Genomic DNA, 15,793 nt, shown 5'->3' with positions numbered 1-15,793 from the left:
TGCAAAGAAAGGGTCTCACCTTTTTGCCCAGGCTGGTCTTGAACTCCTGGACTTAAGCAATCTGCCCACTTTGGCTTCCCAAAGTGCTGGGATTACAGGTGTGAACCATCACACGGCTAAAATGTTTTGAAAAAGAGAAACATTGTACAAATGCGAGATGTTGTGCGACATGTCACTGAAACCCGGTGGTATAAGAGAAGTTTCGGGAACCAGCAGACCAGAGTTAGGCCTGAGAAAATCTTACAGTAAGCAGACCAGAATTAGGCCATCTGAGAAAATCTTACAGTAAGCAGACCAGAGAATCTTACAGTAAGCAGGCCATCTTCCCAGGCCTTTTCTCCAGATAGTGAAGAAGGCTTTTTAAAAGCAAAGCCAACTTGATTTGTTAATTGATCATCCAACTTCTTAACTATCTTTTTCTCATGGTAAAATACAGAGAAGGTTGTGGGTGAGGAGCAAGTCGGGAGGTGGAATCCACGATCCCCCCATTCCACCCCCAATAGATTGCGTGTGTGGGTCGCTATTGCTAGGACTCACGAGGGCTGGGGATTGAGGGCACAGGGTAGAAGACGGATCCTCTGCAGGGCAGTGTCAGATGTGTCTGTGTGATGTAGTCATGGGAGAGGCACGAGTCTTGGGCGGGTGTATCTTAGGGGTGTGGAAGTGTCTGCAAGGGCCTCCGTAGTATGTCATCACATTATTTATATCATGGGCATGACCCTGAACGTTCACCCGAGAGTGGTGAGAGAGAAGGCCAGGATTTAAATCAGTCTTGACAGCGCAGATGAAGTTTGTTATTGTTTTCCGCCCTTCCCGAGGGACTTTGGAAATGGCCCCCTGGGAGGTGAATTCTTGGAAAGAATACGAGGGCGGTTAAGGCGTCCCTGTCTCAAAGTCCGCTTTTTTTGCAGCTACCAGGGACTGCGAGGGTCTGCGTCCTGGGTGGAAGGAAGCGGCGTCAGTCAACTTCCTCGCAGCGGCGGCAGCGGCGCGGGCAGCGGCGGAGCGCGCGGGTCTGCGCATCCCGCCCCCGGGTTGGGAAGGGGCGGAGCCGGGCGTCACCCGCCCCCGGCGGTCTCCTCCTCCCGGCCGCTCCCCCAAGCCGAGCCCGCCGCGGTCGCAGCCGCCTGCGGGAAGCTAGTGGCCGGGAACCCGAGGCGGGAGTGCGGGCTGGGCCGGGCTGGGCTGCGCGCACGGTCTCGGCCGCCGCCCCTGCCGGTGAGTCCCGCCGCGGGAGGCGCGGAGCGGGTTGAGTTGGGTATCGGGACCGCGAGGTCGGGGAGCCCCGGGGCCCGAGCTCGGGAGGCGGGGACGTCAGGATCGCGGCTTTGGGGAGTCCTCGCACCCCGAGCTCGGAGGGGAGGTCCAGAGCCGCAGCGTTGGGAACCTGAGGCCAGGGGCCGGAGTTTAGGGCCCCTATGTTGAGTCTCAGAATCCAAGCCCGGAAGAGGGGGGACGACGGGTTAGGATGTTGGGGAGCCCTGGAGCTCTGAACGGCTGTAGGGGGGTGGCCAGGACTATGATGCTGGGGAGTCATGGAGCCCGAGCCTGGAGAGCTGGCGGGGGTGTGGGGACCGCGATGTTGGGAAGCCTGAGCCCATAGGGCGGGAGATTCAGGACCGCGACATGGGGGAGTCCGACAGGGCGGAACGAGGGGCGCCCTGTCCGCATTTTTGGGGCGCCCTCCGCAGGGCGGAGGGGAACGGAACCCGGGAGGGGAGTGCGAAGGGGAGGAAGCTCGGGGTGGGAGGGGGAGCCCGAGGATGGGGAGCCCGAGGTAGGGGAACCCCGGAAAGAGTAGGGTGGGGCTAGGCATGTGCTTTCGCCCGGGAAAGATGGAGGGGGCTTCTCTGAGAGGGTGAGAGGGTTGGCGCGAGGAGCGGAGTTGTGATGAGAACCGCCGGCAGCTGGCTAATGGGCAGATGCTGGGGCTTGGCGGGATGGGAACGCCGCGGTGGGGTGTCGGAGGTGGCTGGTGGGGCTGGAACGCTGGAAGCGTCTGTCTCGGCTATGGGAACGAAGCGCCCTCGGTGGAACAGGGTCGTAGACAGCTCGAAAGGGAATCTACTCTAGGCAGAAACACCGGGCATATCGGGGCGGGTGGGGACCTCGCACTCAACGCGCTTGGGTAATATTCGGAGCCTGGGTTTGGGGGGCTGCTGCACCTCGCCGACCCGGTGCGGGGACCTGGAGGCAGCCGGGCACCGCAGCTTCCTGTGCAGCTGTAGGTGCGCCCGGCACTGGCAGACTAGCGGGAGGTACAGGGGCCTTGGCAGACTCATTGTCTTGACCTAAGTTGCATCCCATATTTCTTAGCTGGGTTAGAAATGATTTTGTCCACAAACCCGATGAGAAGAGCCTAGGCTAAAAAGAATAGTTATGGAGTGAGATTTCAAATGTACAGGTAATATCTACCTGTGTGTGTGTGCGCCTTAGGGATAACTCATATAACACACCGTATATGTGATTTTTAGACCCACGTGTGTACTACTTGTTCCAGTACTCTGTGAGAAGCTGTTTCTGCTTCTCACAAAACGAGGAAAATCCACAACCCATACACACACCAAACAATGCCCACAAACGCACTGCATTCCAGTCGAGTTAAACATGAGAGTATTGTGCAGTTTGGGAGTATTTGCTTGTCAGTGAAGACTCCTGTTAGTGAAGTTAATAGGTGTTTCCTGCATGGAAGGTGGACTGCCCTTGACTACCCTGTTAAGATCATCCACAGCGTGTACCCAGCCCTGAGCTGCTGCACCCTTGACCAGGTCAACTGGAAGGGAGCCAGACTGCTTAGGACCTCAGTGGATGAGTATCCAAGTGTGTATCTTAAAAACAAAGGACCAAAGCATGGCTTTTTTTTTTTTTTTTTTTTTTTTTGAGACGGAGTCTCGCTCTGTCGCCCAAGCTGGAGTGCAGTGGCCGGATCTCAGCTCACTGCAAGCTCCGCCGCCCAAGTTTACACCATTCTCCTGCCTCAGCCTCCCGAGTAGCTGGGACTACAGGCGCCTGCCACCTCGCCCGGCTAGTTTTTTGTATTTTTTAGTAGAGACGGGGTTTCACCGTGTTAGCCAGGATGGTCTTGATCTCCTGACCTCGTGATCCGCCCGTCTCGGCCTCCCAAAGTGCTGGGATTACAGGCTTGAGCCACCGCGCCCGGCCTGTTTTTTGTTTTTGTTTTTTATTTCTGTTGTTTGTCCTTGGGTGCATGTCCTTCAATTATTAGTTAAATGTTGACTATCTTACATTAACCCATCTTGTATTAATTATGTATGGTAATTAGTTCAGTTATTTGGCGTAACAACTAATTCTAGAAGACCCAGGGTAGAGGAATCTTATTAAGTGGATATATCCATTGAAAGATACCTGGGTTTTTCTTTTCTTTGCGGGTGTGTGTGCACCAGATTTCCTTCTGGTGCATATAGGTCCATCTTCTGACACACACTGAGATTTGAGCTTCATTGGAGAAACAAGGATTATTTTGGCAATTAGCATTTGTTGGGTCTGTTTTTCAATTCATGAAAAGGAAATATTTAATAGTTATGCAAGTTAACAGGATAGAAAGCGATTTATTCATTTTACAAGAATCATTTCAGGACAAGCATGTTTCCATTAAGGGTGTGTGTATACCTTACTGAGTGGTCGGGACCTTGCATCAAAATCTGCATTATCATTCCTGCAGCAGTGTACTTATTCACTTGGACGTAACACTTGCTGATGCTTCCAGTTCTTTATCCAAATGTTAAAATAAATATGCCAGTATTTATACATTCAAATCAGTATTTCTCCCCTTCAAAAGCCTGCTCTTGGCAAGCTGTGTACTAATTCTAGTGATGCTGTCACTACTGAGAATAATTTTGGAGCTCCTGCTTTGGAGTTGCCTTCAGAGTTTGCAACACATTTCCTGATTGCCTCAGCGATGGCAAACCTTCTTCAGCTGGGAAACAGCCAGGCACTGTGCAGGGCCAACTTGGGCTTCCGAGGTGGGGAATCGAGGTTGTCAATAAGAAGTATGCTCATTAAAATAATGAAAATTCTCTTGAAGGACCAGCAGTTCTAAAAGGGGCATTCAGTAATGGCATGGAGTGTGTATTTAGGATTGGAAGGAATTACAGTCGGTCCCTGAACAACACCGGGGTTAGGGGCTCCCATCATCTCCACAGTGGAAATTTTGAGTATAACATTTAACTCCTCAAAAACTTAACTACTTTGAAGCACAACCTTCATTTTGGTGTTTATGCTCTGGTATGTGTGTAAAGTAATTGGTCCTGTCACTTTATTGTTATAGCTTATGGCATATTGGGCTAGAAAAAGTAAGCCTTTCTTTTCCCCTCCTGATATTTGTTACTAGGCAGTCTCCGTCATTGTGGATTTTTACAGAAAGCAAAACAGAAATACAAAAGACTTGTTGTCTCACCAAAAGAAGAGGTACCCAGAAAGCCATTTGCCCCAGCTGTAGGTAATGCCTGGTGCTTGATTTTTGATGTGAAAGGATCTACAGAAGTAAAGGGAAGAGAATTATTTCTGAAAATTAATTTCAACTTTGAGATTTCATGGCACACTGTATAAAAAATGAACTGAACATATCCCTTTTTAAAATCCGCATTTTTTTTTTCAGGTTGTATTGCATAAAGCTTCACACAACCACAGCTTGAATCTTGATCTAGCTGTGGTTTGGGGGCAAGTTTTATCTCTTTTGGCCTCAGTTTTCTTACCTTAAAATGAAGATATCAATGAGCATGTACCTCATGGGGCTGTGATGAAGATGAAATAGCATTGATGCATGTAGAACACTTGAGTTCGGTGCCCAACACATGAGTACTCAATAGAGTCTAGCTATTCTTGTTAGGAATATTATTTATTGATAGTCTTATGTTAAAATTCCTTTGAAGCCATGTGGAAATTTATCATTTCCCAGGTAATGATATTCCCTTCAGTTAGGTTTTGCAACTAACTACAAATAGAACATTTTGGTTTTTGCCCTTCTGTTCTTTTAAGAGTTTTTAAAGGGTGGTCTTTTAAGAATTTTTAAAGGGTGGTCTTTTAAGAATTTTTAAAGGGTGGTCTTTTAAGAATTTTTAAAGGGTAACCTTTAAAAGCAACCACAACTACTTACTTTTTATTTATTCAGAAATGAGGAAATACAGACTCCAAATAAATGGGGTCAGTGCTCCCAGTTACTTTCTTTTGAATTCAGATTTTTTAAAATGAGCATTCCTGTCATGATTGTATATTAGGTATAACAGTTTGGCGTGGTAAGGCAAATCTCAAAAAAGTTTAAAAGCCTCTCCTCTAATTTTTTTTCCTTCATCCAATGAAAATATTATTCTAACAAAACAGCTACAGTTCTCTTGGCATGTATTGAAAGAGATGATTCTGGTAAACATTCCCTTCATTCCAAATGTGAGTTTTGCTCTGCTGTGTTTTTTAAACAATAGGAAAGAATAGCCTGGCACTGAAATCTCAGCTCTTCTGTAAATGTCAACACTAGTTTTTTTTTTTCAAGTTTATAAGTGTTATTTAATATACATACATCCATATATTAGAAAGATGGGAAAGTTTCATCTCAATTTTAATCAGATGATTAGGGGCTGCTATGAAATAGTTAATGTTTCATGAAATGTTGACCATTTAGTAAGAATTCTCTGTTTTAGGCAAGCAAGTGCTGGAGATGGAGAGGCTTGAGACACAGGCTTTGCCCTTCAGAAGTTCTTTCACATCATGTGCTCTCTTACAATGATGCATGAACAAAAGTTTCTTCTCCTAATGGCCTGTGGAGCTAAGAATTAATATGGATTTTACTACATGATCTTTTCCCTCAATTTCTCAAAGACAGGTAAATAGGTGGATCTCTCAATGGTGTTCATATTTTTGAGGTGGATTAACTCTTTCAAAATTAGATCCTGATATGCACTCAGAGGCCATAAAAGGAGATAATAGCTATAATTAGTGAATTACAAAGTTATATATCTGTAGGATAGGGTGGTATTATTGCTTTACCACACTTTCCTGGAATGTTGTGTTTGGTTCTTGCTCTGTCTTCTGAGTAGCGATTTATGTACTTGTAAAGGACAAGGAAACAACATACATTATGGCTTAGACTGGAGCTGTGATGATGATGATTATTTTGAGACAGTCTTGCTGCGTCACCCAGGCTGGAGTGCAGTGGCGCGATCTCGGCTCACTGCAACCTCCATCTCCCGGGTTCAAGCAATTCTCCTGCCTCAGCCTCCTGAGTAGCTGGGATTGCAGGCACGTACCACCAGCCCAGCTAATTTTTGTATTTTTGGTAGAGATGGGGTTTCACCATGTTGGTCAGGCTAGTCTTGAGCTCCTGACCTTGTGATCTGCCCGTCTTGGCCTCCCAAAGTGCTGGGATTACAGGCGTAAGCCACCGCGCCCGGCCTGGAGCTGTGATTCTTAATGGGGAGAAGGGGGTGGTGAATTTGCCCCTCTTTCCCCCAGAGGATGAAATTTGGTGATGTCTGGAGACATTTTTGATTGTCATAACTGGAGGGGGAGGGATGTTACTGGCATCTAATGAGTGGAGTCCAGAGATGCTGCTAACCATACTATAATGCACAGGACAGCCCCTCACAACAAATAATTATCTGGTTCAAAATATCAGTAGTGCTGAGAAGTCCTTGGCTAGAGCATGGGATTTGGAGTAAAAATAAACCTGCATTAGCACCCTGACATCACCATTTCTTAACTGTGCCACCCTGGGTGTGTTACTTAATCTGAGTATCCATCGAATGCATATCTGAAGAGATGTGAATTAGAGTGTGTATGAAATGCTTAGCATATGGCCAGGCGCGGTGGCTCAAGCCTGTAATCCCAGCACTTTGGGAGGCCGAGACGGGCGGATCACGAGGTCAGGAGATCGAGACCATCTTGGCTAACACGGTGAAACCCCGTCTCTACTAAAAAAAAGTACAAAAAACTAGCTGGGCAAGGTGGCGGGCGCCTGTAGTCCCAGCTACTCAGGAGGCTGAGGCAGGAGAATGGCGTAAACCCGGAAGGCGGAGCTTGGAGTGAGCTGAGATCTGGCCACTGCACTCCAGCCTGGGCGACAGAGCCAGACTCCATCTCAAAAAAAAAAAAAAAAAAGAAATGCTTAGCACACAGAAGGATCGCAGTAAGTGTCAACTCTTAGTATCATGACTGGTTAGTAGATCTAGGTCAAAATCCAAAGACTGTGCTTTTTTTTTTTTTTTTTTTTTTGAGAAGGAGTCTCACTCTGTCGCCCAGGCTGGAGTGCAGTGGCCGGATCTCAGCTCACTGCAAGCTCCGCCTCCTGGGTTTACACCATTCTCCTGCCTCAGCCTCCCGAGTAGCTGGGACTACAGGCGCCTGCCACCTCGCCCGGCTAGTTTTTTGTATTTTTTAGTAGAGACGGGGTTTCACCGGGTTAGCCAGGATGGTCTCGATCTCCTGACCTCGTGATCCGCCCGTCTCGGCCTCCCAAAGTGCTGGGATTACAGGCTTGAGCCACCGCGCCCGGCCAAGACTGTGCTTTAAACAGACACAGATTTTGTTTCTTAACCTATTATGTACAGAAAGAATTCAGGTTTCTTGTTTCCATTTGTGTGCCCAAGGATAGGGCAGGGGCACAGATGTAGGGCCTCCAGCGTCCCTGGTACCTTCTGCATTCTGGCCTAGGTTCTGCCAGACAGCTAAGTGTAGTCTGCAGATCAACCAAGCAAACAGGACAGTCCCCCAGACTTGTGTAGAGGAAAGATGAGGATGGAGGAGCTTTCTCTTCCCTCTGGGCTACACTTGGAAGGAGGAGATAGCCAGGCCAGGAAGCTCCTTCTGATTGAACTTATCTCCCAGGCTTCTGAAGGCTCTTCTCAGACTCCTGTCTAGGCATCATCAGAGAGTTACCTTTGCTGTGTGAGCAGGTGAGGAGTTCTGGCCATTTCCCCTTCCCTTTGCTTATCTTTAGCTGCGTATGGTGGTTTATGCCTGTAATCCCAGCACTTTGGGAAGCTGTGACAGGAAGATCGCTTGAGCCCCAGGAGTTCAAGACCAGCCTGGGCAATATAGCAAGACCCCATCTCTACAAAAAATACAAAAATTAGCCAGGCGTGGTGGCACGTGCCTGTAGTCCCAGCTACTTGGGACGTGCACACACACACACACCCGAGCCACATGAGTAATCAACTCAGTAACAAGCAGATCTTCAGCAAAATGGGTTGGGGGATGGGCATGGTGGAGCAAACTCTGGGCACAGAGAATGTTTAGCAGACAAGGATGTAAATAAGTAACAGTGTTTTCTTAGCTGTGATCTAGAAACCATTGGTACTGTGGTTCTCAGTCCTGGCTGTAGAATAGAATCACCTGGGGCTGTCTAAGAATATTGTTGCCCGAGCCCCACCCCAGGCCATTGTTTGTGAGTCAAGGTGAGTAGCTCCTGGGTATCAAATTTTTTTAATTCTCAGATGATTCTGATGCCCACTGTGAGTTGAGGGTCAAGGACTACTGCCTTGTGAAATGCATGACTTGCATTTAAAAAAAAAAAAAAAGAAGAAAAGGGAATAAAAATATCTAAGTAACGTAAGTATTGTTTTCTAAACTTTTGTTTAGTCTTGGGTGTATGCTGACTTCTAATTGGTTGTGGTCAAAGTTTGAAAAACATTGTTTTTGAACCTTAGGGGTGTTTAATTAATATTGATAAATTTACCTCATTCAGTATTTCTGCATGCACATCTGCTGGACAGTTTTCAAAGTGCTTTTATATATCTTCTCAAATATGACTTTTGCTACCATCCCATGAGGCATAAAGAGCAAATATACCGATTTTTTTTTTTTAACAGATGAAGAGTGATGTGGTTTAGCTCTGTGTCCCCCCACCCAAATCTCATCTTGAATTGTAATAATGCCCACGTGTCAAGGGCAGGACCAGGTGGAAATAATTGAATCATGGGAGCAGTTTTCCTCTTGCTATTATGGTGATAGTGAGTTAGTTCTCTCCAGATCTGATGGTTTTATAAGGGGCTTCTCCCATTGCTCAGCACTCATTCTCTCTCCTGAGGGATAGATTTTTCTTTTCTCAATATCTTGGAGGGTATAGGCTTCCAAACCATCTAGGTGGCAAATAAACTTCATATTTTCTTATGTGAAGGATATGCAATGCCATATCAGAGCAATATTTGTTGAATGAGTAAATTAATAATTATGATGAATGTTAATATACAATGGAGGTAATAGGGGACTTCAAAATTTCAAGACAAGTACACCTAGGGAAGACCCAAGGCTGGTTCACCTCTCTTTCCAGGGTGACCTGGTTCCTGACCTCAGTTCCTAGGGCTGTAAGAATTTGAGAAAGACCAGAGCTAAGGTTATTGATTTAAGAGCTTTTTGTTGATTTTGAGACACAGCTAACAGTAGAGGTGGTGACATTTATCCTTTTAGGGTCCAAGATTAAAAGGAGCAAAGAAGAATAAACAAATCTCTATTCTCAAAGAATGGAGAATTGGGTACTTTCCGACAATATTGTGAAACTCTGTATTTGCCCTGTCCTTAACACCTACTCTTTTGAGTCCAAGAAAATACCAAAAGATTCAAAATAAATCCATAATCAGGAAACTGGGGGTGAGCTACACTTACCCAAACCAGGTGAAGATGGAAATAAAATATACATACTCTGCTGAATAATGTCTGTGGATCATAATTTTGGGAGAAATGACCTTTTTTTTTTTTTTTTTTTTTGAGACAGAGTCTCGCTCTGTCGCCCAGGCTGGAGTGCAGTGGCGCTATCTCGGCTCACTGCAAGCTCCGCCTCCCGGGTTTACGCCATTCTCCTGCCTCAGCCTCCCGAGTAGCTGGGACTACAGGCGCCCGCCACCTCGCCCGGCTAATTTTTTTGTATTTTTAGTAGAGACGGGGTTTCATTGTGTTAGCCAGGATGGTCTCGATCTCCTGACCTCGTGATCCGCCCGTCTCGGCCTCCCAAAGTGCTGGGATTACAGGCTTGAGCCACCGCGCCCGGCCTTGGGAGAAATGACTTTTTTGTTGGTGAAAACTATAAAGAGAATTTGGTAAATCTGTATAAAATATGGACGAAAAGAGCAGATAGTATATAGTCAGTGGTGGAGTTTAATGGCTCTCACATTAGAACATTTATATTTTCCATAGTGAATTCATTCCAGAAATCCCATCTTAGCTTTTTGATTCCTGCACTTAAGCAAGATAAAGGCATTACTATTATTCCTTGAGTTGTCAGAGACCCTGAGCACTTTAGAAAGTGGAATTAGTTTCATGGGCTAATACTCAATTGCCTGTAGTACTAAAATGTTACCCAGATAGGTTCAAGAATGTCATTGAAACTGGGTGGCATTTCAAGAAAGTAGAAACTGATTCCTCAAATCTTGGTTTGATGAAAAGGTTCAGGTTAATTCATGAAGTGCTATAGGTGTTTCTTGGATTGCATGGCTTTTTTTTTTTTTTTCCTCTTTAAAACATACTGAATAATGACTTGTTTATGACTTACATCTCTGGAACTATTGCCACCTTCTGAGAAACTTCTGGTCTGAGGGTCTCAGACAATGTCTTTGTCTCATCTGGGATGTCAATATTTCAGATATTTGTAGCTCTCAAGAATCAGTCTAACTCAGAGGGACACTAGGGAAGGAGGGGGAGAAAAAGGCAATAGATGTTGTTGGGACATAAATGAAATAAGGCTGGAGCAGCAGAGGTGGGGTTCAAATAGGAAATTTGTCAGTTCATTTATAGGGATGTTTTTGGCCACTTAATAAGTACCCAACACTGTTAGATTCCTTGAGAGATGTAAGAGAAGTGTAAAGCATGTCTTTCTGCGCTTAAGGAGCCTAATACATTTGAAGGGTCTGCTATTTTTTTTTTTTCCATGAAGGAGAAAACTTTAGAATGTTTATAATTGTGTGTAGGACTCTGAGGCACTGGTAGTATGTGCAGTACCGCTCAGTGTGAGACAGGGTAAAGTCAATGGGAGCTCTTGTAGTTTGAGTGTAATTCAGGAGAAACAACCTGAGTGAGATCTTGAAAGAAGAATAATATCCAGAGAGGGAGGCATTTATGATGGGAGACATACCTTCTGCAATGGCACAGAGGCAAAAATCAGAATAGTATACACTATGTAAGGCCCTGAGGAAATCACTTTATTTGGCTTCATTTTTCTTCATATCACTTGGCACCACTTCACTCTGTGTGTGTGTGTGTGTGTGTGTGTGTGTGTGTGTGTGTGTTCCCTATCTTCTGCACTGGATTGTAGTGGTCAGCTACATAAGGAATACATAGAGCAGGACCTCAGATATAGATACCCTTTTGCAATTGGGTGTTTGCAGAAAGGAAAAAAATTAAATCATTCATTAAAAAACATTTTTCAAGGGTCTACTTTACTATGTGCTTGGTTGGCACAGTTCTAGGTACAGGAGATACAGAAATGAACAAAGTCCCTGCCTTCATGCAACATATATTCTCTTGGGGGAGGCAGACAATAAACAAGTAAATCAGGAAATGTATGATTTTAGGTAGTGAAAAATGCTATGAAGAAGAATAAATCAGGATAAGGGGAAAGAGAGTGCCTGTTTTAGCTAAGGGTAAGGTAAGGGTAAAATTTTAGATTAGCTCGCTCTTAGCTTCCCTAGAGAAGCCAAAGACCGCTAAAGTCTTTGCTAATGGAGTTCCAGCTTTATTATATGCTCATCTTGTCCATTGACCCTCTCAACAATATATATACAGTGGACATTCAGCAAGTATTTCATAATAGTAATAACAGTGGTCTTGCTAGACTTGAATTGGCGCACTTTTTTCTCCTTTTTACTTTCTATAAAATGTTTTTAAGTTTAAAATGTATTGTCACAAGACATTTACAGAAGCAGCATGAATTGCATAGGAGAGGTCACATAGGTACTGTTGACAATAACACAGTGATCCATACATCATCTCTGTGGAAGAGAAGATTGAATGCAGTTGCAACAAAATTCCGTTACATGAAAAAGAAAGAAAATATTAAACTTTATAATTATGTGGCTGATACATCTCATGGCCTGGAGAACCACTGGTTAACCAAATTTCAAAGGAGGTAATAATATATCCATACATACATAAAGGCATACAAAGACATAAAATAGCTACCATGTATTGGCACACAATCACTGTGTGCTGGGCATTGTGCAATGTACTTTACTTGCATTACCTTTGGTCCCTGCAACAACCTTAGGAGGGAGATATCCCAGTACAAATGAGGAAACAGAGATGAAGTGGCTAGTGCAAGGCTATTACAGTTAGTGTCAGAGCAAGGATGGCAGATTCCTTGTTTGTGTGGGGGCATGGAATCGAGTTTGGAAATGCTAGTTTGATTAAGGGATTCCTTGGAGTGCATATCTAGCCTGGCATTACTCCAGGGTGGAGTTCCCTGTCTGTGCAGCTCAGCACCCTATCTTAGAAATCCTAGAAGCTGGGAATTTCTGGGGCTGGCTCTTCTGAATTGATGTTAGTGGTTCCCTGAACCCATTGGAGGCATGGAGTGCATTGAACATTTTTTCACTATTTCGTATGTCTGTGAAACCACATACATGTCTGTCAAGCAGCTGCATGTGCCATTAAAACTTGGAAGTGCTTAGCTTTTGGCTGAGGATGACAGCAGCTCAGTTTGGAGCCACCAACAGCTCAACTAAAGCTGACTTGGAAGTCTAACTTGGGATTCTGTGTATCTGTAAAAGATCTAGGTAATAAATATTGGAAGGATGTGAGATTTAGTAAACTTCCAAAGCATAGAGAACCAACAGTAATCAACTTATTATTGTTACTGATAGTGAAAAGTTTGGGCAGTAGTGGATGATCTAGAGTGACAGTGAAGTTCTCTATGTGTTTAACTCCCTCATGTTGGCCCCAGAGCTCACCCACATTTCTAGAGAGGCAGGCTGGTCTCTTGGCATCTCTAACCTGGAAACAATGCCCTGAAAACCTCTGATCTACAACAGATTACATTTAATGAGCACATGTTGTGTGCTAAGAGTTTTACATGTATTTCTCTCTCTGTTTCTCTCTCTCTCTTAAACTTTCTATTATTGAAATTTCAAACAGGCAGAGGTAGACAATATGGTATAATAAATCCCCATGTGCCCATCAACCAATTTCAGTAAATATTAACTCATGGCCAACTCCATATATATCTTCAGATTATTTTGAAGCAAATCCCAGGCGTCATATTATTTGTGAACATTCCAAAATGTGTTTCCAAAAGATAAGGACCCTTTTATTATAATTCTTTAAACTTCACAATAACCCTGTTAGATATCACTATATCCCTATTTGACAGATGAAGGCTCTGAGACACAAGGAGTTTAAATTACTTGCCCCTGGTCACCCAACTTGTAACTGAGTCAGGATTCAAATCCAAGTTGCCTAACTCCAAAGCCCATCTTGTTTACCACCATGCTATATGGTTGCTGCCAGACCTCACTGTTGTAGCTAATCCTTGCATTACAGAATTGGATCCTGGGATTAACAAACTCCCGCAGACATGACTATTGATTTCTATGAATTCAACCATTTTCCCATTGCTGCAAATTGGGTTCATTTAGGTACACAGGGACAGAATAGCTGTGAAAGGCCTGCCTGAAAGAAAGAAAGGACCAGCCTGAAATATTAATGGATTCTATTAGGGCAACAAAACTGATAAAGCAGTCAAACCCTTCTTGTGATAGTGTTTTAAATCTTGGAGAAATCCACAATGAAAAAGGACTTAATAGAAAATATGACTGTCATTGGACCATAGCTGCCAAGGGAACTAAAAGGTTTCTTTTAAATGAATTATCCTTTGGTTTTCTCTTGGCGGAAGGAATCAGCCATCCCACTGAGTCTTTTCAGTTTGTTTCTAGCACAGCTAATTGTGTTTATTTGTCTCTGGAATCACATGCCTCTCTCCTCTCCCTTGCCCTTTCTTAGGGTCTTTTGCCTGCTGTGTACTGCTTTTACTGCCAGAAATGTTCTCACCTGGGAGCCAGTTGGCTGCCAACACTGAATGGATGCTGGGAGGCTGATTCTGCCTCTCTAGAGATCTGACCTGGCCTGGGTGTCCAAGGTTGCCTTAGGGTAGAGGGAGAGATTGGATAAGCTGGCTACAAAAGGATCGGTTTTTTTGCCTCAGATGTGTCCACATGGTCCATAACAGCATTAAGAACAGAGCAGACAGCAAGAAATAGTATTGATTAATTGATCAAGATAGCTTTGCTAGTTGATAGGGTTTAGATCTGTGTCCCCACCCAAATCTCATGTTCAGTTATAATCCCCAGTGTCGGAGGTGGGGCCTGGCGACTGGATCATGGGGGCAGTTTCTCATGGCTTCACATCATCCTCATTGAAGCTGTCATCCTGATAGTTCTCATGAGATCTGGTTGTCTAAAAGTATGTGGCACCTCCCCCTTCCCTCTCTTACTCCTGTTCCAGTGTTGTGAAGTACTTGCTCCCCCTTTGCCTTCTGCCATGATTGTAAGCTTCCTGAGGCCTCCCCAAGAGCTGCGCAGATGCCAGCATCATGCTTCCTGTACAGGCTGCAGAACCATGGCCAATTAAACCTCTTTGCTCTGTAAATTACCCAGTGTCCAGTATTTCTTTATAGAAGTCCGAGAATGGGCTAATACACTAGTCAAGTTCAAGAAATTGGTTCTCCATTTTTCCTATCAAAACATCACATCGACTGCTTAATAGTTTCCTTTGTCATTGGGATCACTGCACCGATATTTACTTGATTCTTTCCTTCTTTCCTCCTTTCTTCCTTTCCCCTTCCCTCCCTCCCTCCCTGCCTCTCCTTTTCTTTTCTTTTCTTCTTTCGACAGGGTCTTACTCTGTTGCCCAGGCTGTAGTACATAGCTCATTGTCGCCTTGAGCACCTGGGCCCAAGTGATCCTCTTGTTTCAGCCTTCTCATTAGGTGGGATTACTGTCACATACAACCATGCCCAGCTAATTTTTTGTAGGGTCTTGCTGTATGGGTACCCAGGTTGATCTTGAACTTCTGGACTCAAGCAGTTCTCCTGCCTTGGCTTCCTAAAGTGCTGGGATTATAGGTATGAACCTGTAGGTATTTTCTTGATTCCTAAACTTCTCTTTCTTTTCCTTCCCCCTTACCTGTCCTGTCCCATCACAGAAGCCATATAACTGCTGGAGAACTTCTTAGCTCTTTTTTAACCATCTTACTCATGGAGTTCTAGAAGATAGTAGTTGTCAGGATGCAATTGAAGAAAAGCCTACAAATTCCACCTTTGGCTCCCTATTGCACATGCCAAGGAGGACCTCATTATTATTAGAGATAATAATTATAATATTTAATTATAATAATTGTTTATATATATAATATATAATGTAATGTAATATATATAATATAATATAATAATTCTATTAGAGATAATGAGGGGAATACATTTTCAGGGAAAATATTTAAAGATGTTATTGCAAATATTTTGAAATAGTTTTTTATTATTGATATGATCACTACTTTTTAAAAAAGTTTTAGAGGGAAAACAGTAGACCACAAGTCACTTAGCTGTCTATAGTAGAGTCAGCTCAGGGGTGGCAAATATATGGTTCTGTGCCACTTCTCCCTCCTGAGCCCCACCTCCCTCAAGAGCTTGTGACAAACATTGTAAATCCATAACACCTTGCCTTCTAAGCTCCAGTCCAGGCCTGGAATGCCACTCAACACATGACTCCAGGAAGCCATTACCAAGCAGTAGAGGTTGGCATGATGAGTGAAATCTATTTGCCGTCTCCTAAATAAGTAGTCTATAAAGCCCTTCCCACACTAA

At 44.3% G+C, this 15,793-nt stretch overlaps 1 protein-coding gene across 1 annotated transcript in view; it reads left to right on the top strand.

The window, feature by feature from the left end:
* Nucleotides 1–1,065: 1,065 nt before the first annotated feature.
* LOC105490865 (progestin and adipoQ receptor family member 8) overlaps nt 1,066–15,793 on the top strand; it is a 59,355-nt gene continuing 44,627 nt past the window's right edge. The window contains exon 1 of the mRNA XM_011756838.3: nt 1,066–1,218. The gene's annotated coding sequence lies outside the window, so the exon portion shown is untranslated. The remainder of the gene's footprint in view (nt 1,219–15,793) is intronic.

This window comes from Macaca nemestrina, chromosome 5, assembly GCF_043159975.1.
Source record: "Macaca nemestrina isolate mMacNem1 chromosome 5, mMacNem.hap1, whole genome shotgun sequence".
In the NCBI taxonomy this organism is placed as follows: Eukaryota; Metazoa; Chordata; class Mammalia; order Primates; family Cercopithecidae; genus Macaca; species Macaca nemestrina.
Note: the sequence above shows the minus strand (reverse complement) of the source record. Positions and strands in the feature narration are given on the sequence as shown.